The sequence below is a fragment of the Gadus chalcogrammus genome, chromosome 10 (assembly GCF_026213295.1).
Source record: "Gadus chalcogrammus isolate NIFS_2021 chromosome 10, NIFS_Gcha_1.0, whole genome shotgun sequence".
Classification (NCBI taxonomy): domain Eukaryota; kingdom Metazoa; phylum Chordata; class Actinopteri; order Gadiformes; family Gadidae; genus Gadus; species Gadus chalcogrammus.
The window spans coordinates 1,488,727-1,504,047 of record NC_079421.1 but is presented as its reverse complement, the minus strand read 5'-3'; the positions used below and the strand labels follow the sequence as shown (position 1 = coordinate 1,504,047).

The 15,321-nt window shown below is 42.3% G+C and overlaps 1 protein-coding gene across 1 annotated transcript in view; it reads left to right on the top strand.

Moving 5' to 3' along the window:
• LOC130390672 (polycomb group RING finger protein 3) overlaps positions 1–15,321 on the top strand; it is a 38,680-nt gene that overhangs the window by 2,162 nt on the left and 21,197 nt on the right. The window lies entirely within an intron of this gene.

Sequence of the window (15,321 nt, the reverse complement as noted above, 5' to 3'; positions counted from 1 at the left end):
TAGATTGGAAGTATTGTATACAGTACTGTTATGTAACAGATATGATATTTATCAATTATTGAATGCATCACACTTAAATTATATTATGCTAAAGAGTAGGCAATAGGCATATATCATTAAGCATGTAATATGTATCGCTTTTTGACTTTGGTTTCAGATACAGCCCCATTGTATTCCAAATATAAAGCATTGGCAGTATTAGATAGTTGCCCTACTATTGATCTACTCGACTATCGAGTCCATTGGCCTTATTCTCCTATAGCGGTCATCTGGGGAAGGAAACTTAATGTGTAAATTTTGCATTCAGTTCCCACCACCCAGTTAGTGTTTTGAAGCTAACTATTGTGTAGTAGTTTTTGTGTTTTCGGGCACCCAAAAACGCTGGATCATTCTGGACCGCCGGCCCAAACGCACAAGACTTATGCGTTTTCACAAAAAAATCGGTTCCGTTTGGACGGGACCTGATAGTCAGTTGAACCAAGCTTGCTCTCACTTCATGGCTGATACTCTGGGCTCTTTTAGTTCCGTCCCCTGCCAGTAAGGATATAAGGATATATTATTTTATTGCATGTATTCAGTTGTCACAGTATAAAGATTTTGACCGCGATAGGATACGTGCCTAAATCTCTATACCATGGCAAACTAAATCAGGAGCGCAGGCCTCCGCAATGGTGTATTGAGTAGTTTGTGTTCAGTCACTACTACTACTATTTAGAGCACTACTAGCTTCATCACCGTGAAGTGCAATACCATTTTAGTTTATGTGCTTTCTTGTTTTTTGATCATGAATGTTTTTTATAACATTTAATTAGATTATGTAAATAATAGGTAATAAGGCTTAACACGCTCATTCTTCTTAATTTACCGGTACTAATAAAATGGGGTACTTTCGAAAGGGCCGGGTATTGTGATATGGTTCCAGTATCGGAATACCTTGCACTAGGGATGCAAACAATTAATCGATTATCGATTAATTGTCGATAAGAGATTACTCGATTAAAATAAATTACTTGCAATTAATCGCATTTTTAACCCGTAATTCCCCAACCGTCCACGTGAGGGCGCGCTTGACGCCAGACGTACTTGACGCACACGCGGGAACACAAGCGGGATCACAAGCGAAGCAGAACAAGACAAACGAAAAGCGGGACACTACTAGCTGTGTTCGAAATCGTTCCCTATCATGGATGTAGTGCACTAAATAGGGTGCACGCCATTTTCTAGGGTGTTCGAATTCACAGTGGTCCACTATATAGTGGACTTAAAATAGGGTACATACGATGTTCCCTACATGTTACTCCCGTATACCACAATGCAATGCGGTTGTATTTTTCCAGGGGAGAAGAAGAAGCCGAATAACCGCGAAAACGAATACATTTAATGATGGAGTCTCCGGCTTTCGTTTAGAAATGTCAACAATTTATTTGGGATTTAACATAGAATATTAAACATTCAAAATTAATTAAACAAGGAAATGTAACATTCAACATCAATACAACCTCCAGCTTTCGTCGTGAGTGCCCGGTTTGTTTACTTGATGTCCCGGTTTGTTTACATGATGTCACACAAATACCCGGCGCATTTACTGACGCAAATGACGTTTAGAAATGTTCAGCGTAGTGTCTGAATTCTCGTTCCCTATTCCCTTTATAGTGCACTATATCATGTACACTATATAGGGAATAGGGAACGAGTGTATAGGGAACGATTACGAACACAGCGATGAAGAGGGCAAAACGGAGTGCAGTATGGAGCCACTTTAAGTTGGTTAATGACGACAAAGACGCCAATTGCACAATATGTGGAAGTATCTTGACAAATGTACTTATTGTAAGTCGCTTTGGATAAAAGCGTCTGCTAAATGCCCTAAATGTAAATGTATTTTAAAGTACAACAACTAAACGACTTTGTTGAATTACCACCTAAATGTGTCACATTCAGAAGGAAATTCAGCTTCTCAGAAGAATTGCCGCTTATCAATTAATCGATCATCGATCGATAAGATGAAACAACTATCGATTAATGAATTACTCGATAATTTGCATCCCTACCTTGCACCAATAATTGCATGGAATATCGAACTGGCGTGAACTTTTTTTGTGTTTCATCATCATCATCTTGTAAAAGAGCCTCATATATTTTGTAGAATGCAATATGCAAACTGCAAAGACAATTTTTTAATGTTATTTCTTTGGTGGATTTGTTAATAACTGGAGATCAGCAAGATTCGTATTTATTTTTCTTTTACAATTCAATAGTTAATTAAAGATGTTAAATCAATTCATGCATCAATTCATCTCGACATATAGGCCTGGCCTAAAAGAAAGAGCAGTTTATATGTTGACTGCTTCCAATGTTGTATTGGTCTTGGTCATAACATAGAATAATTTATTGCTTGTGTTTAGTGAATAATACAGAACATATGGAACTTTAAAAAACTTTGGAAAAATGTTATACTAAATCGCAATCACAATACTGAGCAAAATAATCGCAATATGATTATTTCCCCAATCTTTCAGCACTAATATGAACTTGTTTACTGTAATCCATCAAAATCAAAAGGTCACTTTTTTGTAGAGAACCCCAGATAGATCCTCAGGTATCGTGAACATCTAGCAGGGCTGGATAAGTGAATGTTAAGTTCCATTTTTAATAAAGTTTTCAGAATCTCTCGTTTCCACCCAGCGGTTCGGTTCGGTGGTGGCTCGGTCCGCATATATTGGCGTTACCCCTGCCAAAAGTCGGGCATGGTCCCCAAATAAGCGCGCTGAGCCACTCCTATTTTCGGTACCCCTCCGTTGGTTACCAAGCGGTCTGAAAGGGTGACGAAAAGGTGGACCTAACCACGGCGTCCTTTGACTGCTCGACAGAATCCTCACGTCCGTGCGACGGGGATTAAAAACAAACTGTATTTCTGGACAACGGCGAAAGCCTCATTTATTGAAGTAAATGTCCCGCAAACGTTTGGCGTTCTTCTTGGACGTCCTCCAATCGTTTCTCTTTGTTTAATTTGTCACGTTCTTCCTTTTCCTGGAACTTATTAGCAGGCTACACTGAAGAACTGCAGAAGTTACCTTTGCTGTTGGGAATTAATTACCATTGAGCTCTTTCAAAGGATTTTGTGTTAAGTGTGTGTGGGTGGGTGCGTGTGTGTGTGGGCGGGGGTGTGTGTGTGTGTGTGTGTACCTGTGGCTTGGAGGTGGTTCTTGCAGGTGGAAACGGGGGGAGGCTGAAGGCCGGACAGGGAAACCTCCTTCACCATGGGAGAGGGCGTGAGGGCCACAGTGGGCCAGGAGCTCAATAAGGATGACGCTCCTCTAGGAAAAGGGACATACCGTGTCAGATGTACTGTGTTAGGTACATATGTACTGTGTTTTAAGAGATAATGTATTACTAACTTGATATTATGAACATGATCGAGCACAGCAGTAAACATCTGATTCAGCTACAAGGTCAAACCAATAGTGTATTAGTCATGAGATGATATGGAATGTTCGGGCATCACAGCAGAAAGCACAGGACAGTGTAAAATGGCAATACGTAAATACGGAGCATATTAATATATATTTTAAATTGGATATATTTAGGACCCACGTTTTGGATGAGACATAACGCCAAGGTCCTGACTCCCTGTGGTCACAAACGATCCTGCTATGTCCCTCATCGGAAGAGCAAGGGTGCTCACCCCGGTGACGTGCTCCCGTTAGCACCCTATCCTCCCGCGGTCTCTAGTTTGACAGTTTGACTCCTCACCTCTCCACTGTGACAGCCAGTGAGTGATGAGCATGCATCGCCCAGGTGGGGGATACCCACTGGTCAGTGGATGGACAGTGGTGTCCCCCATCAGACACCGTTTCAATTGTAAAGTGCTTTGAGAACCTTGATTTATAATAATGATATCAGATGGGCCGTTGCTTCAGCTTCTGCTCTGTGGATGAACACTTCCTTTTTAAAAGGGAGCAGTGAGAGTGTAGAAGCTAAATTATTTAATGGATAAGGTTGAAGTGAATAAGTGGCCCAGAGATAGCAGTTAAAGAATCCTAAACTGACCCACGTACAGGAAGGGAAAACGTATGCAACCCAACACAGGTTGTTGAAGAATCAAAGCTCCACTTGAACTCGGGTCTTTACTAATTTCACCGTGGCAACCTTTTTGTACTGCCCATGAGCATGTCACCGAACTGCTCCGTACTCCAAACTCTTGATAGTTAGGTTAAAGGTCCTATCGCCACCAGGTGTGAGTGTGATTAGCCTTACAAGCCGTTTTGAAAATCTGGCCCTTATGACATCACAAGTGGGCGTGACCACCTAGATGAGTGCCGGATAACGGCTTGTAAGGCTAATCACACTCACACCTGGTGGCGTGTCATGGGAGCTTTTAAAATGAACCAGTGTTAGACTACCCAGTCCTGAAGTAAGGATATGCCTCTTTTCCACCGACAGTACCAGCTCAACTCGCCACGACTTAACGTGGCACGACTCGGTTTGGTTCCAGGTGTGTTTCCATCTAGAATAAAGTTCCTCCTCAACGTGGGCGGGTCGTCATAGCACGCATGCGCGAAACTGCAGTGACGTTAGGGCTGGGCTATTGATCAAAATTTTATCACGATTTTAGCGTCAAACAATCAGTAAAATTACCATCATCGACTTGGACACGATGTAGATAACAGCTGGACCGTTTGAATAATCGTGATTTCCATATTGACCAAAATAATCGTGATTATGATTTTCCCCATAATCGAGCAGCCCTAAGTGACTTATCCACGCGACACAGACAGGGCTACACACAGGAAAGTCTCCTCACTGTCACGGTCCACGGCGTGTTCTTGCTCGCTGATCCTGCCGTGTTCAATAAGCATTCACTATTGTTGACTGAAAGCTGATGCTAGTATTTAAAGATGCCAGGTGTCGGGTTAGGGTCAGGCTCATCATGTCTCGTCCGGTGGCGTCACTCTCTGGCCAATCAGTGGTCCCAGTTAACCCAGGCTTTGAGCGCAATATACCTTGGTGACTCACAAATCGAGGTTCGTAGTACAGGGCACTGGACTGTATGTTTGTATAGAGCACGGAGGCTTGATTTGCGTCCTCCGCCTCGTCCTCTTCTTGTTTTGGTGGAGAGACAGTGCCCCATATAGGCTTCAAATATATGCTACAGCGGTTATACAGCTATATGCGTTTTCCATCATTACGGAAAAATGCTGAAACGCTGCCAAGGAAAACGGGGGAAAAGATTGTTTTCATCAGTGTGGACAGGGCAACACATCCGGATGGTTTCGGATTTCAGGACTTTATAATGTGTCGAAATGCCCAGCATGTTGGGATGGCAACGCTTTCAAGCAGTACAATAACTCTAGTAGTTATTAGTAATTTCTAGTGAGTGAGTGAAGAGCATCTTTTTCCCCACTGAAGCACAATGACAGCTGTGGTATCTTTTCCTCATCCTCCTCATCGTCATCCGCTTATCCGGGGTCGGGTCGCGGGGGGAGCAGCTCAAGCAGGGGGCCCCAGACTTCCCTTTCCCGGGCCACATTGACCAGCTCTGACGGGGGGATCCCGAGGCGTTCCCAGGCCAGTGTTGAGATATAATCTCTCCACCTAGTCCTGGGTCTTCCCCGAGGCCTCCTCCCCACTGGACGTGCCTGAAACACCTCCTAAGGAAGGCGCCCAGTGGGCATCCTTACCAGATGCCCGAACCACCTCAGTTGACTCTTTTCTGGTATCTTTTATAAGCTGATTTTTTTTTAAGTTCTAATGGGCTCTGCCCTGTACACTAGAGTATTATCTGCATTGAGCAACATTTTCTAACAATTTGGAGAAGTGTGAGAGAGTCAGAAGATGCTAAGCAAATCTTGAATACAATTCTGCAGTGTTTGACCAAACAACGGCCAAGGCGCGTGGGAAGGTATATTGGCGCGGTGGGCTTCGGTCAGATGGCGAAGCAGGCAGTCTGCAATTAATATTTGCATTAATGTTTGTTCACTTAAGGGCTCTTTATGGTTCCAGGATGACGCAACTCAAGGGGGTTACGGACCCCTTACGTCCTTGCGGACCCTCCTAGCGTCCCCCACAAGGGCCGGACGTGCGCCTCCCCAAAAATTGTAAATTTGCGTCGAGGCCACAAAGCCGCAAGTGCCGTGATTGGTCCGCTAACCACATCATTTCCGGCAACACACTTTGTTTGTAAAAAATCAATGGCAAAACATGTAACTTTTGCCTTCATAGCCGTAACCATTAGAAGTCTTTACTTGCTAGTATCCATAAAAAAAGGTGTTTTGTTTTCGGTCATCATAGACTTGGACAGAATGGACAACGACGACCAACTAACAGCCTATCTTCTGTTTTTGTTGCACAATGTTTGAGTCGTAGTCAGCTGTTAAGTTGCTAGAATCCATACCATATCAAGATCAAAACTTCTAGTTGTAGACCATTTGTCAAGTAACGGCATGCACAGACAAAGACCAACTATTTGTTCTCTTTTCACCACGGACATGCATAGCCACACGTAAACCAGAGTCATAAAGGTTCACGACTACGTCGGAGCAACTGCGTGTTCATTGCGTTGCAAATAAACAAGGAGAGGATAACTTAAATAAAGTGAATTGATTTCATAAGAAATTCAGAACTTTGCCAAACATGGCACATCATGAACACAGTAGAGCTGTCAATCTTGTCAGACGTGAGAAAAGTATTTTGTTTTCACATGCGGGTAGGCCAAGGCGAGAAGGGTGAGATTTGCTTACGTAAGTGTATGTTTTGGAGGTAAATGTTGTCATAAATGCATGACAGCGATGAAAACATGGATTCCTTTGATATTTTGTCTGAATGTTCTGTGAAATACTAGATTCTTTATTCAAATCTCTTTCTGGTCCGACGACATTGGACCAGTGATCGTAAAGATGACAGCAGTATTTCCTGTAAACCATTAGTGTTTTATCGTTTCTTTTATAGATGTATTACTGTTGTGAAGAGAGTTAAGTAGCCAGGACTGAAACACAGGAAGATATTATCGAGCAGCATTGAGCTTGGCGAGGCTAGTATTTGCGTATCTATCTTTTCCCATTAATGGAGAACCACAAAACACTGCCAGGTGCCTGTAGTCCATCTTTGTAGTGGTTTATTGTCGTGTTGCAAGAAGGAGGCCCGTGGTTGAATGATAAGCAGTCTGTGTTGTAGTTTCCTTTAACGATAACTTGTTTCCTTTGAAGTGTTGTTCATGCCTGCTTTTGGCTAGTTTTCAAGGCCTGATATCACTGAGTTCTCGTGTGACTTCTGACCTCTACTGAGACCGAACCGTGTAACCATCAATCTTTCAGTTATTCTAATGTGTTCAAACCTCAATGTATTCAGTTTACCTGTGGGCATCCTTCTGCCAGAATTTCCTGTAAGGCCTAAAAAGGCCTTTTATTTTTTTATTTTATTTTTTCCAGCGGCAGCGAATGATGGGTAGGTTGTTTTCATTTAAAAACGAGAAAATTCGCTCATCCCGGTACAGAATGAAGAGGTGCTGTACCAAAACGTAATTATAGTTTGCATAAAAAAAAGCTCATAAAATAATTTGGGTCGCACATAAATTGACGGGGTCGGTCGGAATCCGGAACCAAACAAAACATTTTTTTAGCCTAAGCCGCTTGAAATACTTAAAAATCAATCTATTATGGGTGCAATCATTCTATAAGAGTCAATTCAAGAATCTCTTTAGTCTAACCTTTTTCCAACCGTTCTCATGAGTGATGCGAAGTTTGGATCTTTTTTCGTCTCAGATCTTCAAATCTTGGATCGCTCTTTCCGGGAGTAATTCCGAGAGAGTGACTGAATTGCATTGATTACATGTCGTGACCTCGACTGTCTGATTATCCCCAACCGCATACCGACCTGCTTTGGATGAGAACCCTTCTTGCGTTGCCCCCTGGATACTGGACAAAGTGACTGATTACGGTTTGTGGTCACTGAGGAGGTAGTCGACCTTCCCCCTCTCGATGTAAATACCCCTTAATGAATGACCATTGACTTTGAACTGCTCGGTGTTGTGTGGTTTCTTTTTCAACTTGGCTTGGAAACCCCACACCCATGAGCCTGCTACAACATGAAGTAACAATAGCTGCCTTCACACATGCGCGCAAGTCCTGATATTCTCAGGATGGGCCGTATGTTTGAACAACATATCCTGTCATCATTGGTATCCTGAAAATCTCCTGAAAAAGACTACCCTGGCCTGAGGGAGTATTTTCTCCGTTGGAAATTTATATGACCTTATATGTGATTGAGGAGTAGAAAGTCGTGAATTCTCACACCACTTGAGTTGGCATGTCGATGACGCTTCGGTCTGCTTTTGCATTTCATTGAGAGGCACACTAATTGATAATCAGTGTATTGCCTTGTGTTCACTGAAATGGTTAAAAAATATTTTAATAATAATGAAAGTACACATCTTACAATACATGAGTTCACAGCTGCACGTGTATCTAGATTTTTTTTAATTATTATTTACAACAGTTAGCTGAACATTATAGGGTCCCGGCCTTCCAGTCCCTGTTTTCTCAGTTAAACACAGAAATCGACTACATTTGTCCCAGTGTTTGGTATGGGAGATGAAGCAAAAAAGACAATCTCTTTCTCTGGTAACAAACTCGTTCGCGACGCCTTTCTTCTTTGTTTTTTCTTCTCTCTAACTCATGCTCCAATCTATCATCGATCGATGCTTCGGATGTTGTGAATGCAACGAAATATATGATGCATCGTTGCAGCAACATTTAAGATGATCAGGTAGCCTCCGTGCTATCTGCGGTCACAGCTAAATGAACTAGAGAGACGGCGTTGGACCTTGTCCTCCACCTTTTCGCCGCATTTGTTTATCAGGACGTTCGACCCTTAGGTTGATTCACACTTAATGCTTTATATGCGGACATCGATGTCGTTCCCACAGTGGAATCAACGGGGGGTGTAGGGGGCCGGGCTTGCAAGGGGAGGAATATGAAGTAGGGATGAGGTTCGCAAGAGGCGAACCTTATTATAATAATAATAAGGCAAACCTTATTATTATTAAAAAAATGCCTTTTCAGTTTTCAGAATCTCTCGTTTCCACCCAGCGGTTCGGTTCGGTGGTGGCTCGGTCCGCATATATTGGCGTTACAAAAGGCAGCATAATCATTACTACCGATTTTTCTTTTGTTTTGGGCATTTCCTCCCAGTGCAATTATGTTTCAATTAGTTACAGAAAGCATTTTTCTGAAATGGGATCAATTAATAGTTTATAAACCTATGTTGTGAGTAATGGAGAAGAAAATATTTAAAATATTGTTGCAAGTGGCCTGTATGCATCGCCTTCACATGGTTTTGCAAAGCTGTACATGCCTTAAAGATCTTGATGTGTATGGTTCCAATATTCTCGTTTATTACATTTCTCACAGTGCAAATATGTTTTTGAATGAGTTTCTGAAAATGGTGTTTTAAGATGGGACATATGTAATTATAATTTGTAAGCCCATGTTGCAAATATAAAAACAAAAAAAACATTTAAAATGTTGATGCATGATTCTGGACTATATGAAAATAGTACAATTCCAGGTCTTCTGGAAATGTTTTTAGACGCTTCGTCATAATTCAGCTTAATTTTTTATATATTGTTGCTTAGGGCACACTCATTAACGAGAAAATGTCAAACTGGCACTGCATGTTGAAAAGGTTGCTGACCACTGGGTTAGAGGATAGGGAGAGGGAGGAACCTTCAGTGACATGGGTTAAGAGGAGAGCGAGCGGGCACGTTCCTCAGTGACGTGGGTTAGAGGAGAGCGAGAGGGGGGGTATTCAGTAACATGGTTAAGCGACAAGTTCAAGAGACGGGGAGAGACTTCCGATAAAGGGATAGCCGATTCAGTTACATGTTGGAATTGCATTTGTCAAATTATTTGAAAAAAACTTTATGCTTGTCTTCGTTGTTCTTCTTTTGGTGTTCTTATTCTTCTAGCTCCTCACCCCTGTTTACTGGCGCACACAGCTCATAGAAAGTTAGATAACTGAAAATGCATTGCGGTATACCAGGATAAGCTACAAATCAATACCTACCTGACTGTTACCTGTTGAGAATGAATAAGAATAAAAAACTATAATTGTTCACACGTAATATGGGTATTTATAAAAACATAGGCTTTTCTCTGCGTGTTGGCCTCCTGTCCACAACCAAAAAGAGCTTGTTACACTGAAAACAAAACTTTTGAAAAAAGTATTTTCTGTGTATTCGTGTTTTTTTTTGATACACGCTTGGCAATCTTTGTTTCACACATTGATCATCCGCCAAAAACCTGCAAACAATGGTATCCTACTGGTGTGTTTACGTGTGACAAGTACTGTTTTATTTAATATTTTAGTCAATCTAGTAGGGCTGCACGATATGGGCAAAATATGATATCCCGATATTTTTTGGCTGAATGGCGATATACGATATATATCTCGATATTTTCTAGAGTGGGATAGATGTGTCAAAAGCCACATGTGAGATGTTGCAAGCACTTTTATTAAAACATAGGTCAGTATGACTGCAACATGTGATTTTGTATCGTTATTTTCAACAGAATTGAACGAACATGTAAAAAAAAAAAGGGACGTTTTTCACCTTCACAAAATAATCACCTATGCAAAACAATATATGGAGCCGTTGTTTCTCCTCTTTGAAACAATTTCGTCTCCCGCCGCCGTCTCGTTTTCTTTACGGGTATCATCCATGCTTGTTGTGTTGTGAGGGGGCGGCGGGGGCGGGAATGAGGCGTCTTTGCACACGGCACGTTCGGAAAGACAGAGTGGGAGGGGGAGGGGTCGCGCTCACAGTCTCCAAGGCAAGCGCTGCAGACGCTTGAGGGGGAAACTGACCATTTTAACGCATATCGATATAAACGATATTGTCAAATCTTGTATCCCCTTGGAAATTATATCGATATATCGTACATAGCCGATATATCCTGCAGCCCTACAATCTAGCATTACTTAATCATTACACCGCCATGTGGCGTTGTTGTATTCGCCACTCAAGTAGAAGCCCATCAATTTGCTTCTACCTATAAAGTGAGGAAACTCAGGCCCTGTCAACACGGACGAAAACAATATTTTCCCTTCCGTTTTTCTTGCCAGTGTTCCAGGAACTTCTCTAATGACTGACTCATTGCAAAAACGCATTGGCTGCAGAAACGCTGTGGTACATATTCAAGGCCTCTATGTGGCGCTGTTTCTCCTTCCAAAAAAAAGAAGGCAGAGCAGGCGCATCAAGCCTATGCGCCGTATACAAACATACAGTTGACTTGTTAACCTTTCAGATTGAGCAGAAAATACTTTTTAACGTACAGTTGGCAATTAAATTTACCAAAGGGCTGTATTTCAAGCTACAAAAATAATACAAAAAAAACAAATTAGACGGAAATCTAATGTTGCCAACCTGGTGGGTGGGCGATGACGTCATCGTTTGCCTATCTGGCGTCCACACGAATCCTAACACGAAAACGCAGGGGTGCATTTTTCTGTTTTTCACCGACAGACATTCAAACTGAGGCCCTATAAACCCACTGAGGGCCTCAGTCTGTATGTACGAATGTCCCTGCATATCTCTTGGACCGTTCATCTGATTTACTCCACACTTGGCGTGGGAATTGTTGGGGCAGTGAGGAGTGGGAAGTGTCAACTAATTTGGACACACAGAACCTTCAATATGAATGAACCATCAGCCAACAGCGTTCCATGCCGCAGTGGGGGCGGGGCTTCAGGGCTCTGCAGACAGTCTCGCAAGTCAACAACTACGTCGTCAAAGGGCCTCAGCAAGCCACGGTTCTTTGTCTGCAGTTCACTTGGTCACTTTACTTGGATGCTAAATACGTATACTATCGTTATACAACAACCAAACCACTTTCTTAACTTCCCTCGAGTCCACTAGTCAAAGATAGCCTTCAGGAACAGCTGCTAAATGCAGCGGTGGTTAACCTTAACCAAGCCACTAATACGCCTATTTGGACATTAATTCCTCCGCAAAAATTAAATCCATGCTTTAGGTATTACAAAGGAGATTAAATTGGGATTTTTCTCGTAAACTGTTTTACAAATTTACACTTGCCGGGTGACTTACTTGCGGTCCCCAGAAGCTGCAGTGTCGAGTGTGATGTTGTTTGGATGAATTGTTCTTGAGAAAGCTGCAAGCAGCTAGCCTGGCTACTGCCAGACCACGCTCAATCGTTGATTGCACATTGGTCTGCAAAATTCAATGTATGAATTTGTTGTTAGTGTTAACATCCTTCGCATCTTTCCCAGTCTTCGTTTCCTGCGACTGCATCAACTTCTCTCACATGATCAGCAGCTTGCGGTTTTCACTGTAGCTCCAGTTAGAACTAGTCATGTTTATCGCTGTGTTGTCTCTGTTGAGGAGACAACACAGCGACACCTCTACCCAAGTCCCGCCCCTGGAACTGCGGAGCCGTCTAATCACGTTTACATCAAAATGAAACCGCCAATATGTGTAGAGGGAGGGTAAATTGGGGTGCGAACTCAGGCTGGTATATTACCTCGGTCAGAAAACGAAAATGAAAAAATCTGCACAAACTCGTCTTCGAGATTGACGTGTTCTAACGCATTTTTAGTCAATGAAATGTAACACAACAGTATATATTTGACCATTTCCTTTTTGAAAAATGCCTAGAATCAGGTATCCAACGAGTGACACTAAGTAATTATTCCCGCTCGCTCTCCTTGCTTGACCGTGATGATTTTAATGTTAACACTGAATTTCCTACATTGAATTTTGCAGCTCAGGCATGTTGAATTTGGGGACGTTTAATTTTTTAAAGGTGAATTTTATACATTGAACATGGAAAATTAAAGGTGAAAATTATTAACTGAAAATTTAAAGAGTTAAATTCAGAGGCAAAATAACCTGATAAGTTATTTCAATGCTTAATTATTCTGTTTTTATGTGAGCATTAAAGGACCACTATGTTTTATTTTTTTCTTGAAACACTGGGAGTGTTTGCTGATGGCCGATTCAGATAAGGACGACGTTAAGAGAGGCAGCATAAAGCCTGCATGCATAATGCCTGCCTGAACATTGTCATCGGCCTAGATTTTAAAGGTCCCAGGCAATGAAAATGTCACTTTAGTAGGTTTTCTAACTTAAAGGTCCCATGACATGCCACCAGGTGTGGTGTGATTAGCAGCCACAAGCCGTTTTGGAAATCTGCCCCTTATGACATCACAGGTGGGCGTGTTTACCCTTGTACTTTTTACCCTTGATGGATGGGTTAGCTGTAAAACCGAATTGCTCCTCGGGGAATAATAGAGGAATCGGAATTGGGGGGGAAAGGAACTTTGGCTTTGACTCCCTGAATTCCAGATTGAACATGGAGGAGAAAGGGATTGTTGCCCAGGATGTCTCCCGGCTTTCTCCTCAATGTCGCGGTTCATTCTGGGTATGTATTAGATATAGAGCTCCAGGTTTCAAACCGGAGCATATTATGAATCCAAGCCATTGTGATACTAGAGCTGGCCCGAATCATTTGAAAATATTCTAATACTCGTTCGGAAAATTTAGATTCGAAGCTTGAATCAGTATTCGGAGCTCCGTTCTTTTTTTCACGTAGGTGACGTTACCAGAGCGAGGGAGGCAAACTATCAGCGACACCAAGCAAGAGAAGCAAGAGAGGTGGAGGAAGAATATATATCTTGTTTCCCTTTACTTTATAACGGAACATTAGCGGGATCTCGGGAGGAAAAGAAATGCTTAGCGAAATGCTAACCTTAGCTTTGTTGTTTGTTTACGTTTGCTGTACAGGGCCGCGCCAATCAACTGTGACTGGCTTGCTGCAGAGCGTGAGTGTCTTGGGAATACCCGGTCAATATAATGGATTACGGACACATAAGACAATCAATATTCGGTATTTGTTATGGATTTATTGTACAAATTCCCTGAAAAGATGCACGTTCCAGAATGAATTGAAAAGCTCCCGTAAGGGCTGAGATGGCAGAGGACAGCTGATTTGGAACGGAACAACAGATGTTCACTTCCACGGGGAAAAACTAAGGAACTCCAACTTAGGCCTACTAATTAAAGTTCAAAAGCTATTCAATCTTCTGGCACAATGAGCCAGTCCCCTCATTGTGGGACTGGCTTGTAGTGGCTTGTAGTGGCTGTATTTCTGCATAAAGGATGAATTTCTTGAACGTCTTCAAATGCTGTATTAGGGGCCCACTATCACCTATATAAAAGCATCCATAAAATAGCATGCCATTGACCTTTAAAAGGTCAACCTTTTGAGCAGGTATAGTTTAGCAGAAGACCAGATTTTCCCTGGACACAGCTTTTACTTTAAATTAACAATTCAACAATTCTCCGTTATAAAATACTACTTGACTTATTCATTTCTATTAATCGCTAAGATCTAAGACTAATAGTTTCTGTATTACAGAGAACATGCTGCTGTGTGTGTTTGTCTGTAGGCCTTTTTACACTGCCAAGGAGGTTTTGTTCGCAGCTTGGCATGCCCGGCAATTTCACAGTTTTCCCTGTGTGAAATCAAGGGGGTAAAATCCCTGTTAGTCACTGTGTGGGCTTTCTTGGTTCATTGGAGGAGGCGGGCTGTCGCGCGGAGTCTAGACGTCTTAATAATAATTTACATACCCCCAAATTTTTATTATTTTATGAATGAAGACACCATCATGCAGGAATAAGTTCACGTCTGAGTGCAGGCTTCAAACACGATTAACTATTTGCAAGTGCAGAAAACATTGTTTCCCACCGGAACCACGGAGCGTCTTATCGAATTTACATCAAATGAAACTGCCAATGTGTGTAGGGTCCGGGAGGGTAAATCGGGGTGCTAGCTCAAGCAGGCAATTTACCTCGGGCAGTGTAAACGCGCGGACCATGCCGGGAAAAAGGTGTGCATAAGACGGGCATATTTGGCAGTGTAAAAACATGTGCAATCCTAGCCAAACTTCCTCTTTCAATCAACCCTCTGTGTCTCCGCCGGCACTTCCCATTGTCATTGTGCATCTATGAGCTTCTGCTATACCAGAGTTAGTCTCATTATCTCTTTACTCTGTAGTTAGTCTAGTATGCGTCCATAAAGCATGCTGATAACATGCTAAGAACCCACAGTCTTTGCCTCCCCAAGACATCAACAGCAACAGCATCGGTGGTAGCATGTCTGCCCTGGCATGAGAAATATAGCTTCACGTTGAGATGAACATCATTACTCGCAGCACGCTGCTAAGAACCCAGACTTCCCATGTTCGGCGATAAGGGCATTCCTGTTCTGCTTTCTGATTGGCTCTTGCCGCGCGTGTCCTTAAAAG